Genomic DNA, 27,163 nt, shown 5'->3' with positions numbered 1-27,163 from the left:
TTATCCTGCCCTCCATTGCAGAATTCCAGTATATCTCAGGGTTAATGATGGCTGCATGAATAACGTATTCAGTGACCGCCAGTCATCTTCAAGGTCATGTTTACTGGCTGGCTACTCTAAACCAGCCCTGTGCCATCAGACTTTATCATACCCAGCTGGTTTCACTTGTTTATAGACCTCCAACTTGTCTTGAGAGTCCGGTTGGTCATGAGAGTTTAATTAAATAACAACAACAATAATAATAATAATAATAATAATAATAATAATAATAATAATAATATAATAATAATAATAATAATAATAATAATAATAATCATAATGATGATGATATTAATAATTATAATAATTATTATGATTACTACTACTACTAATAATAATAATTATCATTATTGTTAATAATGATAACAACAACAACAATAATAATAATAATAATAATAATTATTATTATTATTATTATTATTGTCCTGGGGCATCCATTTCTTTAATTTGATACGTGGAGTTTTGCCATCTTGCCTTGGTTTTACAAATAAAGCTATAACTTAACAAATATGTGATGAATTATCTGAATCATTGTGAATAAGTAGAAATAAACCCTCAATTCTGTATATTTACTTTGATTTTACTCTTAAAAAGAACTTTGTAAAGTGGTTCATTGTACAGGATGTTCATTATTTCCATTGGAAAGGGCGCACCCTAACCAGAATAAATGGTTTTTGGACCAGGCATGCAGGAAATCTTAAGATCCATTTCCATTATAAATATAATGACTTCAGCGTGGTTGTCAGGGGTGTATTCAAGGTTGGGGCCACATGGGCACTGGCCCCAACTGAAAGTTGGTCATCCTCCAGAGTTGCCCTCTCTGCTGTCACTCATTAGCTAATTATAAGGCTTGCCCCTCTATATGAATTATGGCCTTTTTTATGGCCCCCACATGAAAAATTCTACAATTGCCACTGCTAAAAACCAAACTATTCATACAGTATGTGTTAAATTGTTGTCTGTGTGCCCTGAAATGGACTGGCATCCCAGCCCTGTGCCGTACACTGCCTGGGATAGGCTCCAGGCAACTCTGCTACCCTGACAAAGTAACTGGCTGCAAGATGGATGGATGGGTTAACCTGTATTATGAAGGTCATTCGTTTAATTAATTCCGTGCTAATGTTTAGTGTATTTACAGCTTTGAATTTTGTCATGGAAGCCATCATAGTGTCCCCTGCCTTGTGTCCTGTGCTTCCTTGAATAGACTCCAGATTCCAGGTGATCCTGATTTGGATAGCCTATTATAGATGGATAGATGGATGGATAGATGGATAGATGGATAGATAGATGGATAGATGGATGGCTGGATGGATAGATAGATGGATGGATGGCTGGATGGATAGATAGATGGATGGATGGATAGATGGATAGATGGATGGATGGATAGATGGATAGATGGATGGATGGATGGATAGATGATAGAGACTAAAACAGTTAACCACAATTACAATCATATTCTTTGTCCTAAATTCACTTAATATTTTTTTTTAATTTTCATTAAACAAAATCAGTATCCGTATTTAACTTGGTAGTATATTAGTCTTAAATAATATAACATATTCATTCATTCATTTTCCAAACCGCTTATCCTTCTCGGTCACGGGGGGTCTAGAGCCTATCCTGGAAGCTACGGGTACGAGGCAGGGAACAACCCAGGGTGGGGGGCCCATCGCAGAATATAACATATTATTTAATAAAATATAATCCAAATAATTTTCATCTTTTGTCTTCATAATGTCCCCTGATACTTTAGATTCATTTATTAAAAGACATTTAACCACTTTAGACCACTTTTCACCCATAATTTTGTATTTTTCCCTTTGTCAACCAAAGGCATCAACTCTAAGCCTACAAAGTCACTTTCTGCTTTAATATTATTTTTTTATTACCGCAGCCCCACAAAACAAAGCTGCAGTAACAAAAAATAAATAACAAAAGAGATTAAATACTGTAGTGATTTTGAATAACACCAGTGCTTAGATTTGGCATGGTATAATCTTTCCTGAAGTTCTGAGATCTGAGTTTAGCTAATGATTCTGCTATCCTTTTTACATACTCAGTATCTTCATCAGGGAATGCATCTACTATGAATTATTTCATGCTTTTACCATGTCAGTATTGAATTCTTAAATCCGATTGGTCAAAAGGGAGTTGATTAATTTTCTAGAACCACTAAAGTAATAGCAGCTACTGTAGGTGAATCACAGTAGTAAATCAATGCACTATTATATTATTTAATTCTAAATCATTTAGGATTAACACGAGGCAAGCCGGGGTCGTATCTAAGAAATATATGCCAGAATAAATCAGTTCTACTAATAGTGACACTCGTGTCTTTAGGTACAGAAGTGTAAGCCAAATGTGTAGGAACCATGATGTAAATGGGTTAAAGCACTTCCGTGCATTATACATTCTTAAACTCACGCCACAGAGGCAACCGCTCTGTGTCGGGTGGTTCCGTGCCTCTGCAGCCGTGCGTTTAAGAACATATAATGCATGGTTTATCGTGCATTAACTCTTTCCTATCTTCACTGAGGATGCCAGTAGCCTGTGCCAGTGACTGTTCACAAAGTACCTTTGGCTCAAATAATAAATTATAGAACATTATGTTTTTAGACTGCCAAGAATGTGCAGTCTTTATTTATATCGACTGAGTGCAAGTCATACCTTGCTAGCTCAGTGATGGCTTGTTCTGTCACTGAAGCAAATCAGAACAAGCATGTTAAATAATTAGAGTTGTGCATAACTGAGGTGGTGTTGGCAATGTTGATGGAGAGTAGAAAAGTATTACTGGTGTGAATATTCATTGTACTGGTAATGGGTAAATTGAAAATTTACATTTCCTTAGGTTCAATAGATTTTAATCTCTATGCAATATTCTGTTGAGCTGAAGATTGATGTAATGAGTGGTTTAAAAAAATAATATAACTCTTCATAGGAGAAAATTGCTTTCATATTTGATACTGCCAGTATTTTTCTTTGTGGACTGGCTCCATTTTGACTATAGCTTTAATGCTGTATTGGAATATTTTTTTTGGTAACTCCCAGACAGTTTGAGGTTACACGGCAGCTAGCCCCCTCACCTCCCCTCCGCCCCTACCCCCCCCCCCCAACGCCCCTAAAAAAGTGCTATATCATCATTAGTGACCAACATGGTGGACATAAGAGCAAATGCATTGCCAAGATGATGCTGGCCTGTAGTTGCTATGCGGAAGCAGCTTTCAAAATAGAGACCTTTGATAGCTTATATGATAAAATGCTTTTTTACTGTGAATGTTACAGCAGTACATGCAAAACCCTGAGACATTTTCACTCTTGTATCTCAGAATCATTCTAAGGTGAAGTTTTCACATCAAACAGAATGCAGCTTCATGAGGGCCTCTTGTTTATTGATGGCTTAGTTATTGGTGCCAGAATCAGCTTCTCCTTAATGACTTATGCATGGTGTGAGCATAGCCTAACATCATCTTACACGTGGAATCATAATTTGACAAACATCTGCCCCTCCTTTAGTTATTAATGGCCTAAAACTTTTAACTGACACCATGCCCACCCATGATAAAAATATGCCGTAGATATGAGGAACAGATGTCTATTTCAGAGTATCACTGTGTTTTCCATGTGCGTGTTTTCTGCTGTATCCCTGCAAAAAAATGAATAAATAAAGTGCACTGGTAACAAAGACATTTTTCAAAAGTGGTCTGTGCAGTAAAACAGAAGCAAACAATGGTACGTAAAATGGTCCATTTTGATTACTAGTTCCCAGCTAATGCTGATTCATGAATTCCCCTCCTTAGGGCAGCTTTGATGTCCTCTTTCATACATGAAGCTCTGCCATCTGTCTTCATGGCTGCCTTCTCCATGAAACCAGCCCTGTTTACAGTTCAAAGTGATATATTCTCCAAAAAAATGTAGCCTTTGCTTAGATTTCTTGGTCTGGTTTTGACAGATGTCCAATCTTTTCCTTGGATTTCAAATCCATTCCCTCACTTGTGAGCATATCATGATTCCACTTTGTAGTTCAGGGCTGCCCAACTCTGCTCCTGGAGATCTACCACCCTACAGAGCATCTGATGCATACAGTCAGGCCCATCAGTAGCATTTCAGTCGGGTCCGTCAGTAGCATTTCAGTCAGCCACTTCAGTAGCATTTCAGTATTAGAGCCAACTTAATTTCAAAATCTGTAATTCTGAGATGCTACCAAAAGGCCTGATTATCTGTATCAGATGTGTTAAATTAGGATGCTAGATTTTCAGGAGCAGGGTTTGCAGCCCTGCATAATTTGTAGACTTTCTCAAAGTCCTAGAGAAGTGACCTGTTAGAGAATGTGCATGATCTTTTTAAAAGATGTATCTTGATAACACTCCCATAATACGTTCATAAAGAATTCAATATCATACAACAATGGAGTAAGAAATAATGTTTTAATGCAGAAATTGTACATTTCAGCACTCAGAATGAAACCTCGTCTTGGTGGTTGACATATAAACATCCTGAAGTTTCTGGAGGTAAAATGGACAAAAAAGGGAGAGATGGCACAAATAAGGTATGCGTAGGCCTATACAATATACAAAAAAGTATTGGGCACACTTCTTGAATTCAGGTGTTGAATTCAGGTGTTTCATTCAGACCCATTGGCACAGGTGTATAACATCAAGCACCTAGCCATGCAGTCAGGTTTACATTTGTGAAAGAATGGGTCATTCTGAAGCACTCAGTGAATTCTAGCATGGCACTGTCATATGATTCCACCTTTGCAATAAGTCAGTTCATGAAATTTCTTCCCTGCTAGAGCTTCCACGGTATACTGTAAGTGGTATTATTGCAAAGTGGAAGTGTTTAGGAACAACAGAAACTCACCTACGAAGAGACAGATCACATAAAGTAACAGAGCAGGGTCGCTGAGTACTGAGGTGAATAGTGCATAAATGTCACCAACGCTCTGTTGACTCCATAACTATGGAATTCCAAACTTCCTCTGGCATTAACCCCAGCACAAAAACTGTGTGCCGAGAGCTTCATAGAATGGGCTTCCATGGCCAAGCAGCTGCATGCATGCATCACATCACCAAGTGCAGTGCCAAACATCAGATGGAATAGCGTAAAGCATGCTGCCACTGGACTCTGGAGCAGTGGAAACCACGCTTCTCTGTCTGGCAGTCACAGGGACGAGTCAGGGTTTGGCGGATGCCAGGAGAACGTTACCTGCCTGACTGCATTGTGCCAACTGTAAAGTTTGATGGCAGAAGGATAATGGTGTGGGGTTGTTTTTCAGCGGTTGGGCTAGGCCCCTTAGTTCCAGCAAAGGGAACTCTTAACGCTTCAGCATACTATGACATTTTGTACAATTCTATGCTTCCAACTTTGTGGGAACATTTTGAGGAAGGCCCTTTTCCGTGTAAGCAAGGTCCATAAAGACATTGTTGGGTGAGTTTGGTGTGGAAGAACTTGACTGGCCCACATAAAGTCCTGACCGCAACCCCATCAAAAATCTTTGGGAGGAACTAGAACGGAGATTGCAAGCCAGAACTTCACGTCCAATATTCTTGCCTGACCACAAATGCTCTTTTGGATGAATGGGCAAAAATTCCCACAGACATGCTCCAAAATCTTATGGAAAGCCTTCCCAGAAAAGTGGCAGCTGTTATAGCTGCAAAGGCGGGACCAACTCCAAATTGATGCTTATGGATTGTCACGACCTGGCGAGCTCAGACCAGGGAAGCAGGAGAAGGAGATGAGGGCTTGGGTAAAAAGGGTTTTAATGGGCACACTGAGAGGTATATGAAGCAGGAGCGTCAAAACAATACCATGACAGGATTAGGGAAACATACTCTGACGTGGACTTAAATACACCGAACTAATGAAAACAACTCGAAACAGCTGGTGGTTAACGAGGGGTGTGTGGCACACAGGAGGATTGGACGAGCAGGGTGTGGCATGGATTTAGAATGGGATTTCATAAAAGTCCCTGTAGGTGCAATGGTCAGGTGTCCCAATACTTTAGTCCATACACCACATGTGTGTCAATATATATGCATACAGTATACTGTATATGTATGTGTGTTTGTGTATATATGTGTATATGAGTACACACACACACACACACATACATATATATGTATACATGGGAACTGTAAGGGGTTTGGGGGGGGTCAAGACAATTCCAAAGCCCCTGGTGTGACAGAGGCCCTAAAAAATCTGGTAAATAACTGGATTGGTCTGGACTGGGGGGCCCAATATGTATATATGTGTGTATATATGTATAAATATTTGGGTATTTGAGGGTATATATAATACATATACATTAATGTTTTGCAGTGGCCCATATATACAGTCAAGCCCGGAATTATTCATACCCCTTTCAAATTTTGACTTAAAGTTACTTTTATTCAACCAGCAAGTTTCTTCTTGATTGGAAATGACACAGGCGTCTCCCAGAAGATAAGGCGACGTACAAGAGGCATCATTGTGGAAAAAAATATTTCTCAGCTTTTACTTACATTTGAACAAAAATCCAAAATTATTCATACCCTTCTCAATAATCAATAGATAAGCCTTTATTGGCTATTATAGCAATCAAACACTTCCTAGAATTGCTGACCAGCCTTTTGCATGTCTCCACTGGTGTTTTTGCCCATTCATCTTTAGTGATGAGCTCCAACTCTGTCAGGTTGGAGGGTCTCCTTGCCATCACCCTGATCTTTAGCTCCCTCCACAGATTCTGAAGTCAAAATTCGCCATATATATATATATATATATATATATATATATACACATATATACACACACACACACACACACACACACACATACATACATACATACATACATACATACATACATACATACATACATACATACATACATACATACACACACACACACACACACACACACACATATATATATATAAACACACCTAAAGGATTATTAGGAACACCATATTAATACGGTGTTTGACCCCCTTTCGCCTTCAGAACTGCCTTAATTCTACGTGGGTAAACAAATACATTTGTATGTATATATATATATATATATATATATATATATATATATATATATATATATATATATATATATATATATATATATATAGATAAACAAATACATTTCATAGGGCCCAGTAAGTATAAATGAAAGAGTAGTACTGCTATCCTGATGAAACACACACAAAAATCATTATTAATTAGCAACAATTAACTAATATCAATGCAAATAGCCACAACAGATGTTCCTTTAACCTTCTACGTTTTAATGTTGGTGTACAGAAGCAATATAACTAAGCAATCAAAATAATTATTAGACTAAACTCATCTATCTTTGCTGTGCCATTCACCTGTTGAGGCTGAGTTAAATTATTATACACACAAATCCATTACCAAATGCATTAAAATACTACCCAGCCTGTATTTACAATAAGGATCCTCAGTGTTTACACAGGCAGCCCAAGGTGTACAGTTCTTTAAGATAAATGCACCAAAGCTTAAATTATGTTTCATCTCAATATTCAATAGGAGCAGTCACATGGAGCATATATTCCCAGCTCAGCAGGGAAGTTGCACTAATCAGGCAGACAGACACAGGGAAGCATGTGGCACAAGAAATACATGTGACCCACTACACTTCAGCCCAGCACACTTTAAAAAACCAATGTGAAATTCAATCAGTTTTATTAATAAGAGAAAGGAGATGGGAAATTCATCATAAAAGCACATCCACCACCAAACAATTGTAAAAGTAAATCCCGATAGTAGCACAAGATCTTTTCCATCCCCACTAAAATTGGAGTCATCAAGAGCACTCAATTCCTATAACAGGCTGAGAATTCAATAGTGCTGGCTAGACCAGTGTTTCCCAACCCAGTCCTCGGGGGCCCCCAGACAGTAAACATTTTTGTTCTCTCCCAGCCCCCAGCGCACCCATATGAGGTTTTTGGTGTTCTTGATTGGCTGGGAGCTGGGAGGGAGCAAAAATGTCGACTGTCTGGGGCTCCACAAGGACTGGGTTGGGAATCACTGGGCTGGACCACCTACATACTCATTCCTCAGGTCCCCTCTCTGGCCGCCGAAAAGTTGTCAAATTTATAGGCCACTCATACCTTGCCCCAAGTGGCCCATCCCTCTGGACCTAGCCATAAGTTATTGTGGTTCAGGGTCTTCATATGTCTACCTTCTGGTCCCAAGACATACATTGGGTGCCCTGCTATCATCTGCCTCATTATAACCCTGGACTCAGGCAAGCAGTGGGGGTCCAATTTACCGCTGCTCCTCTGCCCAAAATTCTGGCAAAACACTATCTCCCCTGGAACCAATGGCACTGCCTTTGCTTGTCGAAAATGTTGCACCAGGTCTGTCTCTTGTACTTGGGATGTTTTTGCACCAATCCCTGCTTTGTCTCAATCTTGTGGGCCCTAAATCCAGATAAAGCAGCAGCTGTGCAAGCCTTGCAAAGCAGCACATACTGTAATGTGGGACCAGCCACGTACTTCTATAGAGTGTAAGCATTGACAGACTTTCCACTCGCCTTTCCAGCTCTATACCCCATCCAAAATATTCAGAAGTCCGAGCAAAACCTTATTGAAATGTTCTCCAGCTCCATTCCCCTATGGGTGGTATGGCATGGTCCTTCTTTTACACATTTTGGGCCACCCACTTTGAGATTTTTTCCACATTCTCCCAGTAGACACAATTTTATAATGTACTTAATCTCTGGACTTGACATGGCCTACGGTGTTATGGAAATGCATGATCACCTTCCATTTAATTTCTATGGTACCACCCCTAGGAGCTGATTTAACCCTGTTTCCAGCTCTTGGCATCTCCTTACCAGGACTCCTCCATGCCACCCCAATGATCCCCAGCCTTCCTCCTCTTGCCAAGGGGCCAAGTCCTATTCCCCAAGAACCTTCTCAAACTCCCCTGGAAGTACAGCTGCTCCAGTTCCACTCCTCTCACTTCCACCTCCCTTGGCATCCAAGATAATGCATCAGGATTCTGACTGTCAGCACCGGGTCTATTATAGACTTTAAGTTGGAGTTAGCAAATTGAACTTCCCACCTGTATTACACTAGTGCTAGCTTAGTGTTTTGGAGGTGCATTAGAAGCTGAGTATTAAGTCAAGTCAAGTCAAGTAGGCTTTATTGTCACTTCAACCATATACAGGTAATACACAGTGAAACGAAACAACGTTCCTCCAGGACCAAGGTGCTACATGCAACATAGATTTACAACATAAATTAACAGAAAAACTAAAACTAGCTAACTAAGAGGCCTAGTTAGCTGGCTAGCAGAGACAAGACAGATTGGCAACATAATTTTACAACATAGAATAAAGTGCACGTTCGAATGTACAAACAAGAGCAACAACAAAAGTGCGATAAACAAGACATAACATAACATAATAATATGGTGTTGAGGTGATGAGTTGAGGTAGTGGAGAAACAGTAGACGTTCCTTAACATAACAGCAAGAATTTAGGAATTAGTGCAAAAAGTAATCCAGTATTGAATATTGTGCTAAAGAGCATTTACAGGTTGGTGTGTACGATAGTTTGGTAGTGTAGGTCAGTGTGTTTGCGCTTGTGTTGATTAGTCAGTCCAGTCCCAATGTTTTGAGGTAGATGAGGTGAGCTGAGTGATAATGTTTGTGTGTGTGTGTGTGTGTGTGTGTGTGTGTGTGTGTGTGTGTGCGCGCAATTATCAGTCCAGTCTGTTTTTGTTGAGAAGACGGATGGCTTGTGGAAAAAAACTGTTACACAGTCTGGATGTGTGTGCCCGAATGCTTCGGTACCTTTTTCCAGATGGCAGGAGTGTGAAGTGTGTGTGAGAGGGGTGTGTCCGATCAGCCACAATGCTGGTGGCTTTGCGGATGCAGCGTGTGGTGTAGATGTCTCCAATAGAGGGGAGAGAGACCCCGATGATCTTCTCTGCTGTCCTCACTATCCGCTGTAGGGTCTTGCGGTCCGATATGGCACAATTCCCAAACCAGACAGTGATGCTGCCACTCAGGATGCTCTCGATAGTTCCTCTATAGAAGGTGGTCAGGATTGGTGGTGGAAGCTGGGCCCTCCTCAGTCTTCTCAGAAAGAAGAGACGCTGTTGGGCTTTCTTGTGTAGGGAGCTGGTGTTGAGAGACCAGCTGAGGACACCCAGGAATTTGGTGCTCTCGACGATCTCCACAGAGGAGCCGTTGATGCTCAGCGGAGAATGGTCGCCTCGTGACCTCCTAAACTCAACAACCATCTCCTTTGTCTTGTCAACATTCAGAGACAGGTTGTTGTCTTTACACCAGTCCGTTAGCCTCTGCACTTCCTCCCTGTACGCTGACTCGTCGTTCTTGCTAATGAGACCCACCACGGTCGTGTCATCAGCGAACTTAATGATGTGATTCGAACTGTGTGTTGCTACACAGTCATGAGTCAGTAGTGTGAACAGCAAGGGACTGAGCACACAGCCTTGTGGGGCCCCAGTGCTCAGTGTGGTGGTGCTGGAGGTGCAGTTCCCGATCCGTACTGACTGAGGCCTTCCGGACAGAAAGTCCAGGATCCAGTTGCCGAGGGAGGTGTTCAGGCCCAACAGGCTCAGCTTCCCGATCAGTTGTTGGGGGATGATAGTGTTGAATGCTGAGCTGAAATCTATGTACAGCATTCGAACGTAAGTGTCCTTCTTGTCCAAGTGTGTAAGGGCAAGATGGAGTGTAGTGGAGATGGCGTCGTCCGTTGAGCGGTTAGGACGGTACGCAAATTGCAGTGGGTCCAGTGAGGGGGGCAGCAGGCTCTTGATGTGTCTCATGACGAGCCGCTCGAAGCACTTCATGATGATGGGTGTAAGTGCAACGGGACGGTAGTCATTGAGACAGGACACAGTAGACTTCTTGGGCACGGGGACGATGGTAGTGGCCTTGAAGCACGTGGGAACAACAGCGCTGCTCAGAGAGATGTTGAAAATGTCGGTGAGAACATCTGCCAGCTGTTCTGCACATTCTCTGAGCACTCTGCCTGGGATGTTGTCTGGTCCAGCAGCTTTACGTGGGTTGACTCTGCGTAGAGTATTCCTCACATCAGCTGTAGTGAGACACAGCACCTGGTCGTTCGGAGGGGGGGTGGACTTCCTTGCCGCCACGTCGTTCTGCCTGTCGAACCGAGCGTAAAAGTTGTTCAGTGCATCTGGGAGGGAGCCATCACCTTCACAGGCAGGTGATGTCGTCCTGTAGTGAGTGATGGCTTGTAAGCCCTGCCACATGCGCCGTGTGTCACCGCTGTCTATGAAGTGGTTGTGGATTCTCTGGGCGTGTGCGCGCTTCGCCTCTCTGATGGCCCGAGAAAGTTTGGCCCTTGCTCTTCTAAGGGCCACCTTGTCTCCCGCTTTGAAGGCAGAGTCTCGGGTCCTCAGAAATGCACGCACTTCCGCAGTAATCCACGGTTTCTGATTGGGTCTTGAGATGATGCTCTTGGAGACAGTGACGTCATCGGTGCACTTGTTGATGTAGCTGGTCACTGATGACGTGTACTCCTCCAAGTCGGTGAAGTCGCCGTAAGTTGCAGCCACCCTAAACATGTTCCAGTCAGTGTTCTCAAAACAGTCCTGGAGAGCAGAGATGGCTCCTGCTGGCCAGGTTTTCACCTGCTTCAGAACCGGTTTTGAACGCCTGACGAGTGGTCTGTATGCTGGGATTAGCATAACAGAGATGTGGTCTGAGTAGCCGAGGTGGGGGCGGGGCTCTGCCCGATATGCGCCGGGGATGTTTGTGTAAACAAGATCCAGCGTGTTTTCCCCTCTCGTTGCAAAGTCCACATATTGATGGAATCTATTAGTGAAGACCTTCAAGGTTGCCCCCTGTTGATAATATTTGAATTTTTCAGTGTCTCCACACTTGAGAGCCCGTAGCTCCTGTTTCAGTGAACTATAGTTCTGAGCATTCTTCTCAGCTAGATCCATACTGCAGCTTGCTTGGGCAATCACCCACTCATTTCTCTCTTGTATTTTGTGCCAGCACAGCTCTGAGATGACTGTACAGAGGTGTATGGGCAGTTCAAAATCAGAATTGAACAGCGAGCACTTCTCCCGGTGGAGCGCTAAAGTGATGAAAAGGGAAATCAAGCATCTCTTGCAGATGCTCTGAGAAGCAGAATACATAATCATATCAAACAAATAACAAGAAAATAATTTCTCTGGGAACTGACATACCTTTGCATCCAGTGCTGGAGCGTTGCAGGAGTATTACATAGGCTAATAGGGATCCACGCAAACTGCTAGAACCCCACAGGAATGGTTCAATGTAATATTTTCAAAGTTGAATATTTGTAGCTCCCATTGCTATACCCACTTACTAAATCCAGCATGGAATACCGCACTGTACTGTATAGGGCTTCTCTATCTTGAACACTGGGAATGTGTCCTTATGGATCACTACATTGATTTTTCAGAAATCAGTGCAAATCCTCCAACTACAATCTTCACTATTACAATTAGAGCACCTCAGGGAATACTTCTCTCAGGATTACCCTCTTATCCAGCACCCCTTGTGCAAGGGCACACGACTCTGGGTAGAGACTTGCAGGGACTGGCCTATAGCAGTCTCAGAGTAGCACTGAGAATTTGGTGGAGCAGTGCAGTAATCGGCCAGTAAGTGACCCCTGCCTTTGCCATCAGGAGATCCAACACCCTGGTCTGCTGCTCCATTATTAAGTCATACCTCAGAAAGGACACTTAAAGCAGGGTAATTAGATCCACACTCACCTGCTGGATTCCCACTTCAACTACGTCCACCCATGTGTACCTTTGTGCAATGTCCTTTGATTCCGAACCTCTAACAATCTGCATAATTATTCTGCATAATCCTCATCAAGGGTTACTTATCTTGTTATTCCACAGGATACTTATAAGGATTACAGACGTGGCTCTTCCTGCATGATATTCTCGTTCATCACCAACAGTATCCTCCACCAGATCACAACCATCCATGTTGGTTGTTTTGGACCCAGACTAGTGTCTCTGACTGGGCCAACATCTAACAAGGCGGGGAGCCAGGGAGTTTAGCCACTCTATTAAAACACTCCTACAAATACCCCACTTGCACCTGCCAACAGATTGTAAAGGGTTTTTTTTTTCCCTACATAACTCTTGCCTTTAGTCTAATAGTTGATTTAAAGACTGAGGAACCTGGGTGTGAGCCCTGGAAGCTTGGAGCTTTCCAACAATAATGAATTGCATTCATAACGAGAAGTACTTGAGTTACTTGTCATCTACAATAATGACCCTTTACCAGGTCCCCCCAACCCCCCCACCTCAACGTTCAGGACTGTGTACATCGGCCACATAAGACTACTGAAGGTCATCCACTGCACTCAGAATCATCCATGTCAAATCATTAGGATGATGAAACCTTTATTGCTGTTGCAATACACCATGTCACTAGTCACAAGTACCAGCGAAAAACTGGCTATCAACCCGACCATACATATACAAACATCACATTATGGGGGGTAGACAGGTCAGGAAGACGGGGGATATATCAGCACATCCTCAAAAAATATCAAATTTAACAGAGCTAAAGAAAGTTACGCAGGATCTATTGTCCAAAATAGAGGAGACGCGTCAGCCCCTCACAGCCATTTTTTCTTCTGAATGCCTGCCAACCATCACTGGGTGGGCCAGAGTATTGGTCTGTGCCCTTCGATTGTATACCCCCTAAAAGCAGGAGAGGTTTCAAAGCACCGAGAGAAAGGTTGACAGGAGGGGCAATGCTGTTGAATATAGCCAGACTCTCCACACTGGGCACAGATGGGGTAGCGCGGCTTGTCTCACCTTAACCCTCGATCCTGCCTGGGGCACGGCTGCTGTTGGCTCACATTGAGTTCTCATGTGGTTTGTCGATCCATTGCCGGCTCATCTGAAGCTGTTGCCTTATCTCATTAACCAAGTTTACTGCCTTATTTCTGCCATCACCTTTGCTCTTAAAGCCCCTTGGCTTTCTCACTAATTTCCCTCTGCAGCCTCTGGCGGTCTAGACGCTGCTCCGAGTGGTTCCACCCCCTCTAGCTATATGCCACGACTTCATTACAAAGAGCTGTCAATGTCTTCCTTGGATCCTGGTGCAACAGTCTCTGTAGTTCAGCTAGGACGAGGTCAGGGTGTAACCCCTGGACCAACTCTGCACAGGGTATCACTCCCTCTCCCTCTGTTGGGCGTATCCACTTTGCCACCTAGAAAGTTATTCACAGAAACTGAAAATAAAGGCCCCCACCTCCTCATTAGCCAACTGCCTACATGTAAAATAGTGTGACCGTGTGCCTCTGCTACGAGCTCCCCAAACAAGCCACACACAGCATCTACTATTGTCTTGGAAATATTTCTTTCTGTCTCTTGTATTAGGGCAACCTCACACAACGCTAATCCTTGCAATGCACTCAACACAAAATCAAACTTCTGGGCTGTGCTAAACTACTGTACCCTAATATAAATTTCATTCTGGATGTGCCAATCACAGAAATCCTTCTTTTTAGTGCAATTAGGCACTTATTTTTTCTGGCGATTACACTCACAGACGTGTCCCTCTGGGCCTGTGCTCGTGGCACAGAGGATGGTAAGGTTGAGATGGTACAGTATGTAGTGCACTGCAGCTCTGAGGAGACCACTTCAGATTTAAGCACTTCATAATTGTGTGATTACTTTGACTTGGATCTGCTCCCCGTGCCATACATTTGCTTTCAATTTATGAAGCTATTTTGCCATAATATGTCACTGTTTGGTTCTCTGTTAAATTAAAATAACTGGAAACACAGAGCATTTTTGGCTAAAAAAGAGAAATGTATGATGTACAATAAAAAACTTGATAAATTAAATAAATGGCTTAAATTGTTCTTACAACACATTGTAAAAATTGGTCTAGTTTTACTTTTAGGATTTGCTACAATTTATTTAGTGTGTTCTGTAGTTTTAATATGCACATTATTTCTTCTAAATGAAGACAAGAGTCAGAATGCCCAAAAAAGTTCAGTATGCTGCTTCAATGATAAAACAAATTCCATGTTTAAAGCCACTAGTAGCTGAAGAATTGACAAGATGTGACCAAACACTATGAAAGGGGAAAAAAATACCAAAGTGTGAGCCAGGTCCGATAGCCAGAGAAACTACTCTCCTGCCCCCAACATCTTTCCCCCTCCCCTTTCAAAAAGTAAATGTAAAAACAGGAAGTCTTCTACCTGTCCAGCAGAGGGCATTGATGAGTAAACTGGGTTGAGAGCCTAGTGCATTTGTGATTAAATACATAAAATTTTATTGTGACAGGGAATCTGAAGTGCTGAAGTGTTGTCAGGATAGAATCTCACAATAATAAAAGGAGAGAGTCTTTTGGAGTCAGATCTTACCTGCAAGGTGATCACCACTCACCAACAGGGCTGGCAACTCTAATTAGAATTTGCAAAACAAATGCAAATAGATGGACTATATTTATCAAATATTAATTAGTGTTGTATTTTTTATGTAACATTGAATGAATTATGCTATTTATATCAAATTCAATGAAGGAGTGCCAACTGAGTTTGTGATATATTTATATAAGTGATAAATTATGCTCTCAGGATGTGAGAGTCTGGCTTAATTACCACTTTGATCCAACACATGCTTTAGATGTTGCAACATGTGACTCTGCCCTCAACGAACTTTACCAATTATTCATTAACACAAATGAAACAAAACAAATGTGAAGTAAAAAAGGCTTGGCAGTTTTAAAGTAACAATTTGGATCTTACTCATTTGATGTTTGACCAGAAATTGTTTTGAATCTTGTAAATAAATAGCAACCAAAAGACCTTATTTATATATAAAGTTTCCCTACAAATTGTATTAAGGTGGGCTTAGTCGCTGTATATTTCTGCAAAATGTAGCCGCATTCTGCACCATTTCACCCAGATTGTAGATGCTTGGTATAGCCTGCATAGAGTATTAATAGAGGAGAGATGCAGGACAGTGTGACTATAGTACAGGTATGTGTTTGCCTAAATCATTTCAAACTCAACCCAGTAGTGTCACTCTGCCATTCCAGGGTGTTCAATGGTGATTCACACCCAGTGTGACAGCTTCATCGAAATGCTGCACCCAGTGGTCTGTTGTGTGAAAAAACTGATAATCCACAGCCTTGCAAGGAATCTCTGGTGTAAGCAAGTTGCAGCTTTTTGGGTCTAAGCTGTCCCTTCACCATTGCATAGATTACAGGGATCTGTCATTATGCGTATTTACTTCATAAAGGCTGCTCATTAGGTGAAAACTCATATAAGCAAAATTAATTCTCCATTATTTCACATATCATATGTTTAATTGGTTCCCAAGGTCAAATATTTTCCCCCAAACACCCAAAGTTTGAATAGTAGCTTAGTGTGCAAATGTAACAATGCAGTCTCATAATATTGGTCTCTTGTCAGTTTGCCACTGAAATGAAGAACACACTTAGAGTCATGAGAGAGTCATAGTACAAAAAAAGTCCTCAGATTTAGCTGGGAAAGACTGCATCACTGAAATGAAAATAAATCACCACAAAAGATGCCGGAGGAATGGGAGATACGGATGAATGATGAAGTCATTCAGAGAGACCATAACGATTCACCCTTGTCGACATCATCTGAATGAATCATGGTACATTTCTGCAAAAGGAAGAAGCTCACGGGAGGTAGAATTGGCTTTTTTTTTGAGAAGGTATCAGTTTGTAAAACTTGTATAAATGACCTGGCTCATCCAGACACAAAGACGCCGGATAAACAAGCATAACACGACAAGCATAAAATGCTAAAGTAAAAGCAGTATTCCCTAGTTTATTGAATACATTTGTCATTTTATATAATATTGTGATGACTGGCAGACTGTGGCATCGCAGGAAGGACAGCGAATGATGAGGAGGCTTATTTAGGGCAGAACGATGCCCTTTTGGCACGGTGTTGCAGTGGTTAGCACTGTCGCCTCACAGCAAGAAGGTACTGGGTTTGATTCCTGGGTCACCCAGGGTGCCTTTCTGTGTGGAGTTTGCATGTTCCTGTGCATGCGTGGGTTTCCTTTGGGTGCTCTGGTTTCCTCCCACAGGCTAAAGACATGCAGATTAGGTCAACTGGCTTCTCTGAATTGCCCATAGGTGTGGCTGTTTGTCTGTGTTGGCCCTGTGGTGGACTGGCGACCTGCCCAGAGTGTACCCTGCCTCTCGCCCGAAAATGCTGGGATTGGCTCCTGCTTCCCTGTGACCCAGATGGATTAGGCGGTATAGGTAATAGATGGATGGACAATGCCCTTTATTGCAGTTCTTAATAGGACTATAACTGGCACCCAACAAGCACCGAACCCAAATACAACAGTGGAAACACAAGGTGGTCAGATGCTAAACTTTAAGATGCACACACAGTGGGAGCTAAGGACACGCGAGGATCAGACAGGGTACACATAAGACATGGGCAAACATACACGTCACAATCGGGAAACATAACTGCTACCACAACACGGGGCTATTTACATGCGCTAAGAGGCATGCTGGGACGTGCAGATCTCACCGGCACTATAATATTTTACATGGCAATGAAGTTCAAGTCTTGTTCCCTTGTAAACCAGAAAAAAACAATAAGGTTTAATTTTTTATGCAGTTCTTTATGTCTCAGAATGCCAAAGATTGCAATAAAATTTTTAAATATTTAGAAGCAACATTTAGAGATAGCTTTGTTCACAAAAATATAAATTACACTGTATTGGTGAGATGGGATCTCTCTCCCTTGAGTTGCTGTAAATGATGCTGGATGCTCATCTCCTTGTCTTCTCATTCTTTTAATCATTCCAGTTAAACAGCAATATTTGGAAGGAGCCTTTGCAGGATGTGAGAATTGCACAAGGAGAGAGCATCTACACCACAGTGATGGGACAAAGTCCCTTGCACCTTCCACACTCCCACCTGACACAACCCTCCTATTATTTGACCCCCTGGATACTTAAATGCACAGCTCAGGTTACATTTCCACCTATACAGAACATATTAGTTCCTGCTCTGGACCAGACACAGTAATACTGTATATGCATCATTTTGCCCCGTGGCAAAAAACAGTTGTTTGTTAAGCCTTCCTTAAGTAGCGTTCTCTAAAATAATCAAGCAATTGTCTGGTTTTGCTAAATATGGAGGGAATGAAAAGGCTAAGAGACAGAACATAGGTTATCAGATCTAATTTCAGATTTAGATTTGTTTTTAGGAGAAATTAAAGAAAACAAGCATGTTTCATAATCTCTATGAGCTTGTTTAATATTAGCAAGATAATTGGCTATTAGAGTTATTTAACTTAAATATCTAAAGTATCTTATTCAGGACAAGGTCAAGAGAATATGGAAAAATATAAAATATATATGAATAAATAATTTTGTTAACAAAAATGCATTCCACTTTGAGTTGGCTCTGCATTTTTGTTATTTTTTTTAATCTATTTTAAATAGCTCAGCACTGCTTTCAGCCCTGGTGCACTGGCAGTGCAGGTGACACAAAGGCCAGAGTATCTGAAATCAGTGTGAAACTCAGTCACCTCTCCCATCTTACCTTTTCTATGCCAGTTGGCTGTTCTTTGAAGAACTCTCCTCTTCTGGGACAGGATGAAACACTGTTTTCTCTTCTATTTTATAGTGGACAGCACCTTTAAGAATTGAAGATCAGGCAGAATTCTCTTCTATAGCACTACGCAAATAAACCAATACTTAATTTTGATCCACTTTTATAGGTGCTAATAATACAGTGCAAAATAACAAAATCAAAATAACATTGGTTATGACACTCATACCTGACATTGGGTATCGCACTTTATCACCAATTTTACCATAGTTACCTGCTTAGATTATGCATAAATAAATGGGATATAAAAATAAATCATTTATCTTTGCTTGGTCACAGTGAGCCTGGCACCTGTCCCGGGAATCTCACGGCATGAGGTAGTGAACTCCCCGAACAGAATGCCAGTCCATTGCAGAGAACACATTTTAAATAAGAAACAAATACAAAAAATAAAAATTAAAAAAACTAAGCAAATAGTACATAATCTATCCAGTTACCCATCCTCCATACCACTACAGTGCTATCCAGTACAAGGTTACAGTGAAACAGTACATAATGCCAATTATAAGTGTTCAAGTGTAGCAGTATCTGGGATGTAATGTAGACCTGAGAATTTTTTTTGGCTTTTGGTAACTATGTACTTTATCTAAGAGAGACTCACCCCAAGGGGCAGCAATTATGTAGGTTTGTAATTAACAGTCCCTGTCCAAAATATTAATAACACTAACAATAATATTCAGCATTAATCTTGATTATGAGTTATTTATCCTCCGAGTCCAGTTTGGAACAAGAAAAACCAACAAAAGCATTTATTAATAAGACAGAGACATACAGAAGTTTGGAGAACTGTGATATATGAAATCTAACACCAAATGGAACAAGAGTGGAATTGTGCGAATGATAAAGTATGAAAAGTGACAGAAAAGGAAACGCGTAGAAAGCTGACATAAATCAAGATAATTAAATTAAACCATTGCTTTTCTGAAGAGGGGAAGGCGCTAGGTTGGCTTGCAGTGCTCCTTTGTTTGAGTGGTATAACCTTTGCAGATCCAGTGCAGTGTGGGCTTGGAGGACAGAGAGGGCGTTTTGGCGTGAAACACTGGATAATCTTTGTGGGCACCAGGGCAGGTGTCCTTGGATATCCAGAGCGATTCCGCAAGGGTCTGGGTGAATCTTGGTCCAGAGGAGAATCAATCATGCTGTGTTACTGAACATTGTACATTCTACTGTGAATCACGACCAAGGCCTTTACTGCAGTGGGGGTTAGACGAATAGAAGGTTGCTGTAATGGGGGCACAACCTCTTAGCTACAACAACCTAAGAAGTGGGGTTTGAAAGATGAGGCCAAGCCCTTCTCCTTAAGAGTCAACCCCCAAATGTCAACCTCTACTCAAACAACAGCGTAAGAGTTCTTTGGAAGAACTATTTTGACTGGTACAGTCCTGAGAAGGGCAAAAATATACACTTCTCCTGCTACTACTGTACATATTTATACATATAAACATTTTTATTGCTCTTCATTTAAATGACAACCCTTCCAAGACAAACATATTTCTGTAAACCTGGAAAAAAACAACCATAAGGAATCAGATCTTATTGGGAAACCAGTTCAAACCAGCCTACAGGACAAACACCAAAAAGAAAAAAGTTTTCCCTCCTTTAATACCTTCAATTACAAAAATTACAAATTATTATTAACAAGAAGAATTATAATTATAGGAATAATTCCTCAAACCAGCTGTGCGACAGTGCACAATACAGTGCGCGATACAGTGCACAATACAGTGCGCGATACAGTGCACAAGAACCTCTCACTAGAGTTCTACAGTTGAGGGGCAGTTGAGAAAAAGAATTATAGTTTCCTTTGCTCTGAAGACCTTAAGCACAAGACAGCAGTCAACTAATTTAAAAGCTGATTACAGAGTAAAACTATGGAGATCTGTAGAACATAGATCAGGGCTCTTCAAATCTGGACCTCGATTCCAAATCCAGGCCTTGTTTTCAGTTCTCCCAGGTAGTTAGTTTAATAATTACTGATTCTGATTGGTCAGAAGCTTCACATCTGGCTCACAGGTAAAGGAAGGCTGGAAATTCAGCAGTGCTCGGACCTCGATTTGAATAATAGGTGTTTCAGGGTATTTTCAGGGTTTCACTTTACTGATTAAAATTCCAGAAGGACCATTGCTTATCTAGGTATTTAACCTGATTTGTTGTAGCGAGAACTTAGATGTATAAAAGGAGGTAGGATCAAATTTTGCTGGCTTCATTTAACCGAACAATGACACCAAAATTGTACTTAAGGACCCTCTATACTTCCTTCACTATTTTCTGTACTAGTCCTCAGGTGATGGCCACAGTCTGTATTTATGTACCAGCATTATAACATGGTAAGCATATTATAATTCATAATTTGTTCTATGCTGTTTGTCTCCTGACATATTCCAGTTTGCAGTTCCTGCCAGTGAATCCTGTCTGCACTACGTCTGGTGTTTACTGGTGCTCTGTGTGGCAAGAGGCAGCTGCAGGGCTTTGAGCCACACGAGCCAAGCTTCTGTCTTTCGCTTCCATTTCCCCTGCCTCGGAATCAAAGAGACTGAGCCTTTTGCAGCAATGACGTCAAAACAGGGCACCAGTCGTGGTCCCTTGGATCTAAGGTATGAAAATGACACATCTGCCGATCGCTTGAAAATGGATAGAAAGGGGCAGAAAGAACCAATAAGGCTCAAGGTTTTTGTTTTGCTTTTGGTGTCAGTTTTAAGGTCACCTGCAGGGGAACAAAGGGGTTTGCTGTCATTCCGTGGCATGTGGCGGCTTTTGGATTGCTCTCCATTTTTACCTTTATAGAAATAGAAATCCTTTTAAATGGGGCAGGGAGGACAAATGCAAAAGAGTGAAAACAACTCAATGGAGCAAAAAGAAAGCAAGGTGAGATGAATGGCATAGTCTCTTATCTGCATGATAAATGGAGCATATGTTAAACCAAAGCCTTTTACAGCACCACTTGCAGATTTAGTCCTGATTCAATGGCCTCTAACCTGTTGCCTGTTTAAAGTAATGCCTTTTAAGCTTAATTGATGCAGTATATAAATTAGAGTTGTCATTGAGTTCCTATATGGTCCAGTCTTCAGAAATAGACCAAAACAAACTGGATTATACATTAAATTCAGGACCACTGGTTTGTTGTTTTTTAGTTCTGTGTTTTGTTTGTCTTGAGTTATTAACTCCTTAAGAATGTATGGTAATGCTGTGTGTGTAGGAATGTAAGCTTCAGAGAGTACAGCCATACTTTGCATACATTTAAAAATATTTTTTTTGTGCCAACCAGTAATACCCCCTACAAATAAAGTAATGTCACGCTGGAAGTCTGCCACAAACTCCTTTGCTTTGCTGATGTCGAGTTGCACGTAGTCCTCCACTAGTCCTTTGTACTCTGGCTCATCTCCATTGCTGACATATCCTACAATGAAGGAGTCATCCAAGAAGTTCTGCAGATGGCAGAAGCTGGTGTTGTACTGGATGTCCGATGCGACTAGGGCACAAAACTCTGAAACAACAAATTCCACAAACTGAAGCTTCTTATAATACAGTTCCTTGCAAAAGTATTGAACAGAACAGCCCTTAAAATGATCTAATTTGCCTGAATTACAAATGATACATATACATCCTTAACCACTGTAAACTCAGTGTCTAACAGTAAATTTTCAAAGTCAAAATCAACCCCAGTGGCATGGAAGCTCCAAATGAAAGAGAACAAAGACATATGGGATACGCTGCCTTGCCGTTGCCAACAACAATACAAGGCCTTTACCTGTGACAATTTACTGTGAGACAATGGGCTCGGAGTAAAAGTACTGACAGGAAGAATCTGTATATGTATCATTTGCAATTCAGGTAAATCTGATCATTTTAAGGGGGTTCAGTACTATGCTTTTGTTTTGCTGTGAAAGTCAATAATAAAAATATTTGAGCAAAAAATTGTATCTAGCTAAAAAAGATAGGTACATATGCATATTCAGAAATCTGCTCACCTAGGTAAATTTAACATTGTTTAGTAATCTTCTGGGAGAATTATTCTTTCAAACGAAAAATAGCTTAAAGTGTCGGGGCTTTCCTAGTACTGGGAGACCTATGTTGCATTTTTTATGAGATTATGTAATTTTATGCATTATTTGAACTAAATTGGGGAAAAAATATGAATAAACCAAAAACTACACTTATTTTTTACATTTTGGATCAATAACATGATTCTGTTTTAGCTTTATTTGTGAATTGAATTGAGTGGCCAACGTTGATGTTGATTTTCTGTGTTTGTGGATCATTTTGGAGATTTTGTGCACTAAATAGCTCCTGGTGCTGTATGTGCACTGATCTGAAGAAGTGACTCGCATATGCAAAGGGCAAGAAATTGTGCTGGGGGACATTTGTTGCTCTACGTTTGGCTAATTATGTTTTAATTATTAGCTTTGGGGAGACACACTGTGGAATACTTGCAATACAAGTATTACAAAAGTAGAAATAAATATTAGTACTACAACATAAATGCCTTCTAGAAGAGTGGCATTATGCTCTGCCCCCCAGTCCACAATAGGCTTGTCCTGCTAATACGTTCACATAAAGGCTGGTCATTGAAGTCCTGTAGTATCTGTTCGTCCAAGAATAATTAAATGATGGCACTTGTTTGTTTGCTTGTCCCACTATAACAGACGGTCTTCCTAGTATATAAGTATAATAGTACAATAGATCGCTAATCAATTGACCTTTGGACATTGGTTCTTTTGCAAAGATAAACTCTCATGCCAGCTTTGTCTTATGCATCTCCATACCTTCATCCAGGAGATTTTCCTGTTTAAAGTAATGCCTTTTAACCTTTACTTTTTAAAATCCCTGGATATATTCATGCTATAAAATATAAGCTATGGCAGCTCCTAGCCAAGCACCACAATAAATCAGGTCAAAAACATCTACCTATTTTCTGGAACCAGTTGTTCTATGCAGGGTTGCAGGGGTCCAGCGACTATGGACATAAGGCAGGGACCAACCCAGGATGGGATGCTAACCCATCATAAGGCACACTATGGGCAATGTGGTAACACCAATCAACCTCACCATGTTTTTGGGTGGGGGGGAAACCAGACTAGCTGGAGGAAACCCCATGACACCAGAGATAACATGCAAACTCCAAACACAGAGCCATGGTGGAGACTGTAACCCAGGCCCCAGAGGTATGAGGCCACAATGCTAACCGCTGCACCTCCATGTTATCCAGGTCAATAAGAAAACCTAGAAATTACTCCATTATCCCACACAAATACAATGTCCTTGGACATAGATGTCTGCATTGTTCATGTGCACAATTAAACAATTACCTAGCTGGATTTGATCAAATAATAATTATCAAAAACTGTTGCAGAGCAGGAAAACGAGGCCACTGAACATATAGACATCTTTACAAAACACAGCAGATTTGCATGATTTAAAAAATCGCATCAGAAAATCAGAACATCTTCCGCATCCATTCTCCTCCATTCCCTTGGTGCCCTGGTTCTTTCAGTTTCCTTTTCACACCCTTCACTTTTTGCTTCAGTGTTAAGAGTGACTCAGAGACCTCTGTAGGTTTTTGGAATCAGTGTGTTACCAGTAACACTTTTTAGAGAAGCACATTGGCTTAATGTGTAGCCACCTTTGCCTCTATCACACTGTTTGACTTTCCGGCTCATCACCGCTCTACACATACTGCATCAGTTTTTTTAAAGCTCAGTTGAAACTATCAAAAACATTTGAAGCCTGAAACACTGTAGCATTAATGGACTATAATTATTCTCCCTTTACAAGACAAAAAACAGACTGATGAATATACTTGCAAAGAGTCTGATGTACATAGTAGCAGTTACTCAATGGATTGAAATGACATTATTACTGCAGGAACATTTGTCTGAGGATTCGGATTCTGATGAAACTTAGCAGTATCTAAAAATCATTCTGACATGGCCATGTTTGAACTATTTCATACACAATTTTGATTGTTATTGTTTTCGTCTTACATCTTACCTAAGATTAAATACTCAAATGATGGTTTGTATTATGGAAGCAGAAGAATGCATTTGGATAAAATGTTTGTGAAGAAGTAGAAAAGCAGGGAAATGAGTTTCAGCAGAGATCAAAAGCATTTAGATGGATGATGGGGTGTATCATAAAAAAGCAATGAAAAAGTAATTACAGAGAAAAGAAATGAACGAGGCACATGGCACATGACCTGTTGACTTATGGGTAATATTAAAAACACAGCTTTTAAGGAGAAACACTTTACTAAACCATTCAAGATGCATTTGTTGTCATTTAACAGTGATTTCTCTGTAAATGTAATCTATACTCTTGTTGATTTAACATCGATTTTCTAATTGTGCCATTTTTGATGTAATGCATGATAAAAATGGATCGTTATTGCCAATTTACGCAAGTCTTTGCAATTAATTTCCCATCTTCTAAATGGTATTTCACCCCCCAAGCTTGTTTATGATGTAACTGCAACTCTTTAAGATAACAAATTTAGTGAGGATGAAAGTTGCTGTTGAGCTAATGCTGAATTGGCCTGAATTTACGTTTATTTGATAATAAACCAACCATGAGGAAAACCCAATGTGATGGTGATAAAGAATCCAGTCAAATCTGCATCTTTTTATATCCATCCTTAAATTTGTTTATGTTACTATGAAGAAGTACAAATGTTGACCATTGTAACATTTTTATACACTTTACCCACCTCCATTGCCCATAGTGTGTGACTGTGTGCATGTGACCTGCAGTGAACTGGCATCCCATCCTCTATGCCCGCACACCACAATTTTTATACTGGATCAACAGATGGGTGGATGGATGGATGGATGGATGGATGCTTTAGAGTTTATACCAAAGTCATCAGCTAATAATGGAGCTGGTATATTTACAGCAAGAAAAAAATATAAAGGTCCATTTGCCAGCCACATCTTGGATCGCTCATCAACCCTAAAACTGACATTTTAATCCACACCACAAATTCTCTCTCCCAATTGCTGAAGTATTATTCTCAAAATATGAGGTTTGCTGTATATATGTTTAGTGTTCCAGGATATTGCCACTATTGCTGTAGATTTGGAGGCAAACCATTTTACATTTTTCATAAAGGTACAAGTAATAGATACAATACATCAGTGTATCTAAAAAGGGATTAATTTATTTAGGGTTGTGGGACAGGAATGACAAACTGGCTGTGCACCCTGAATGTAATCTATACTAGATATTGCTTTAAATATTAACAGTGCCCATGCACTTTTCTTAAAACAATAACGCATTGCATGAAAACCCGTTAACCGGTCCTTGAAAACCATTCCCAAGCTATCAAATGGACATCTCCTAATCCTCCAGCAACACACCAGTGAAATAAATAAGACGGCACTGTCAGACTGGCCCTAATGGTGAGCATAACGAGGATTTGTTAGGCCTAATGCGAGTGAAGAGGCACATCTCAATGTCATTTTTATCTTTAATTTATTCTGATATGTTTTGAGATAATCCGCCAGCACATGTATCAAAGGCGGAGGACAAAGCGCTAAAGAGAAATTTTAGGAATCAAACGTGGCATTTCCGTGCCTGCGTTTATTGCACATAAAATATAAAAATGCCCATGTTTGCAGTGAAGCTGGTCCGAGCAGCAGCCAGTCTGGCTGTGGCCAGGAGCTGCCTTGCAGCACAGTGGCATGTGGCAGACTTTGCTATTCTCAGCCATGCTTAGTTGTAACCTGCTAAAAAGTAACATGCCTGGCTGTTCCAGGCTGAAGGAGACGTGTGGGGTCATTTATAATAAAAATATTATTTGTTATGAATTATTTAAAAATTCCTGTTTGTGGCCTGTTCGCGGTTTACATATAGAGCCCAGGCGTTATGTTGTGCTTGCATAATTTCATAAAGAGGGTGCGGGGCCTGTTATCTGTGAGGGAAGCTCTTATTTATTTTTATTTTTTGTATTCCAGACTTAAATAATCATGGATGAGGTGAAGACAAAGGAGGTCGCCACGAGCAGCACACGCAGGGGCTTGCCACACACTGACGCAAGTGTAAGGAAAGGTTTCATTAATAAATGGCAAATATACAACTTTTTTTGCTTTCTCTCTCTCTGGGATACCATGATTCATCTGAAACGAGTACAGCTGAAATTAGTACAACAAAAAAAAAAGACAAGAAAAGTGATGAGAATAGTAAAATTGTGGATTTTCTGGTGGTTTAAACAATTTTCATAACTGCTTATTCAGGACATGGTTACAGGGGGTCTGGAGCCAATCCCAGGAAGCAGAGGGCATGAGGTGGGGGGACACCCTGCATGGGATGCCAGTCCACTGCCGGAGACACGCTACGGACAATTTAAAGACACCGACATGCCTACCGGTATGTTGGTTAATTCCGGGAAGAGACCAGAGTACCTGGAAAAAGCTCACAGAAACAAGGAGAACAAGCAAATACACACACAGCTAGGGGCTGCGCTTCTAAAAGCCACAGAGATTTACAAAACAGACATGTGATTTCTCAAAATT

At 40.9% G+C, this 27,163-nt stretch overlaps 1 long non-coding RNA gene across 1 annotated transcript in view; it reads left to right on the top strand.

The window, feature by feature from the left end:
* Positions 1–26,709, top strand: part of LOC140593473 (uncharacterized) — a 43,934-nt gene extending 17,225 nt beyond the window's left edge. Inside the window, exons 2-3 of the long non-coding RNA XR_011993885.1 lie at positions 21,045–21,253; positions 26,606–26,709. This is a non-coding gene — a long non-coding RNA (uncharacterized lncRNA). The remainder of the gene's footprint in view (positions 1–21,044; positions 21,254–26,605) is intronic.
* The last annotated feature ends 454 nt before the right edge of the window (positions 26,710–27,163 follow it).

The sequence above is a fragment of the Paramormyrops kingsleyae genome, chromosome 11, assembly GCF_048594095.1.
Source record: "Paramormyrops kingsleyae isolate MSU_618 chromosome 11, PKINGS_0.4, whole genome shotgun sequence".
NCBI classification, from domain to species: Eukaryota; Metazoa; Chordata; class Actinopteri; order Osteoglossiformes; family Mormyridae; genus Paramormyrops; species Paramormyrops kingsleyae.
This window is presented reverse-complemented; position numbering and strand designations above follow the sequence as displayed.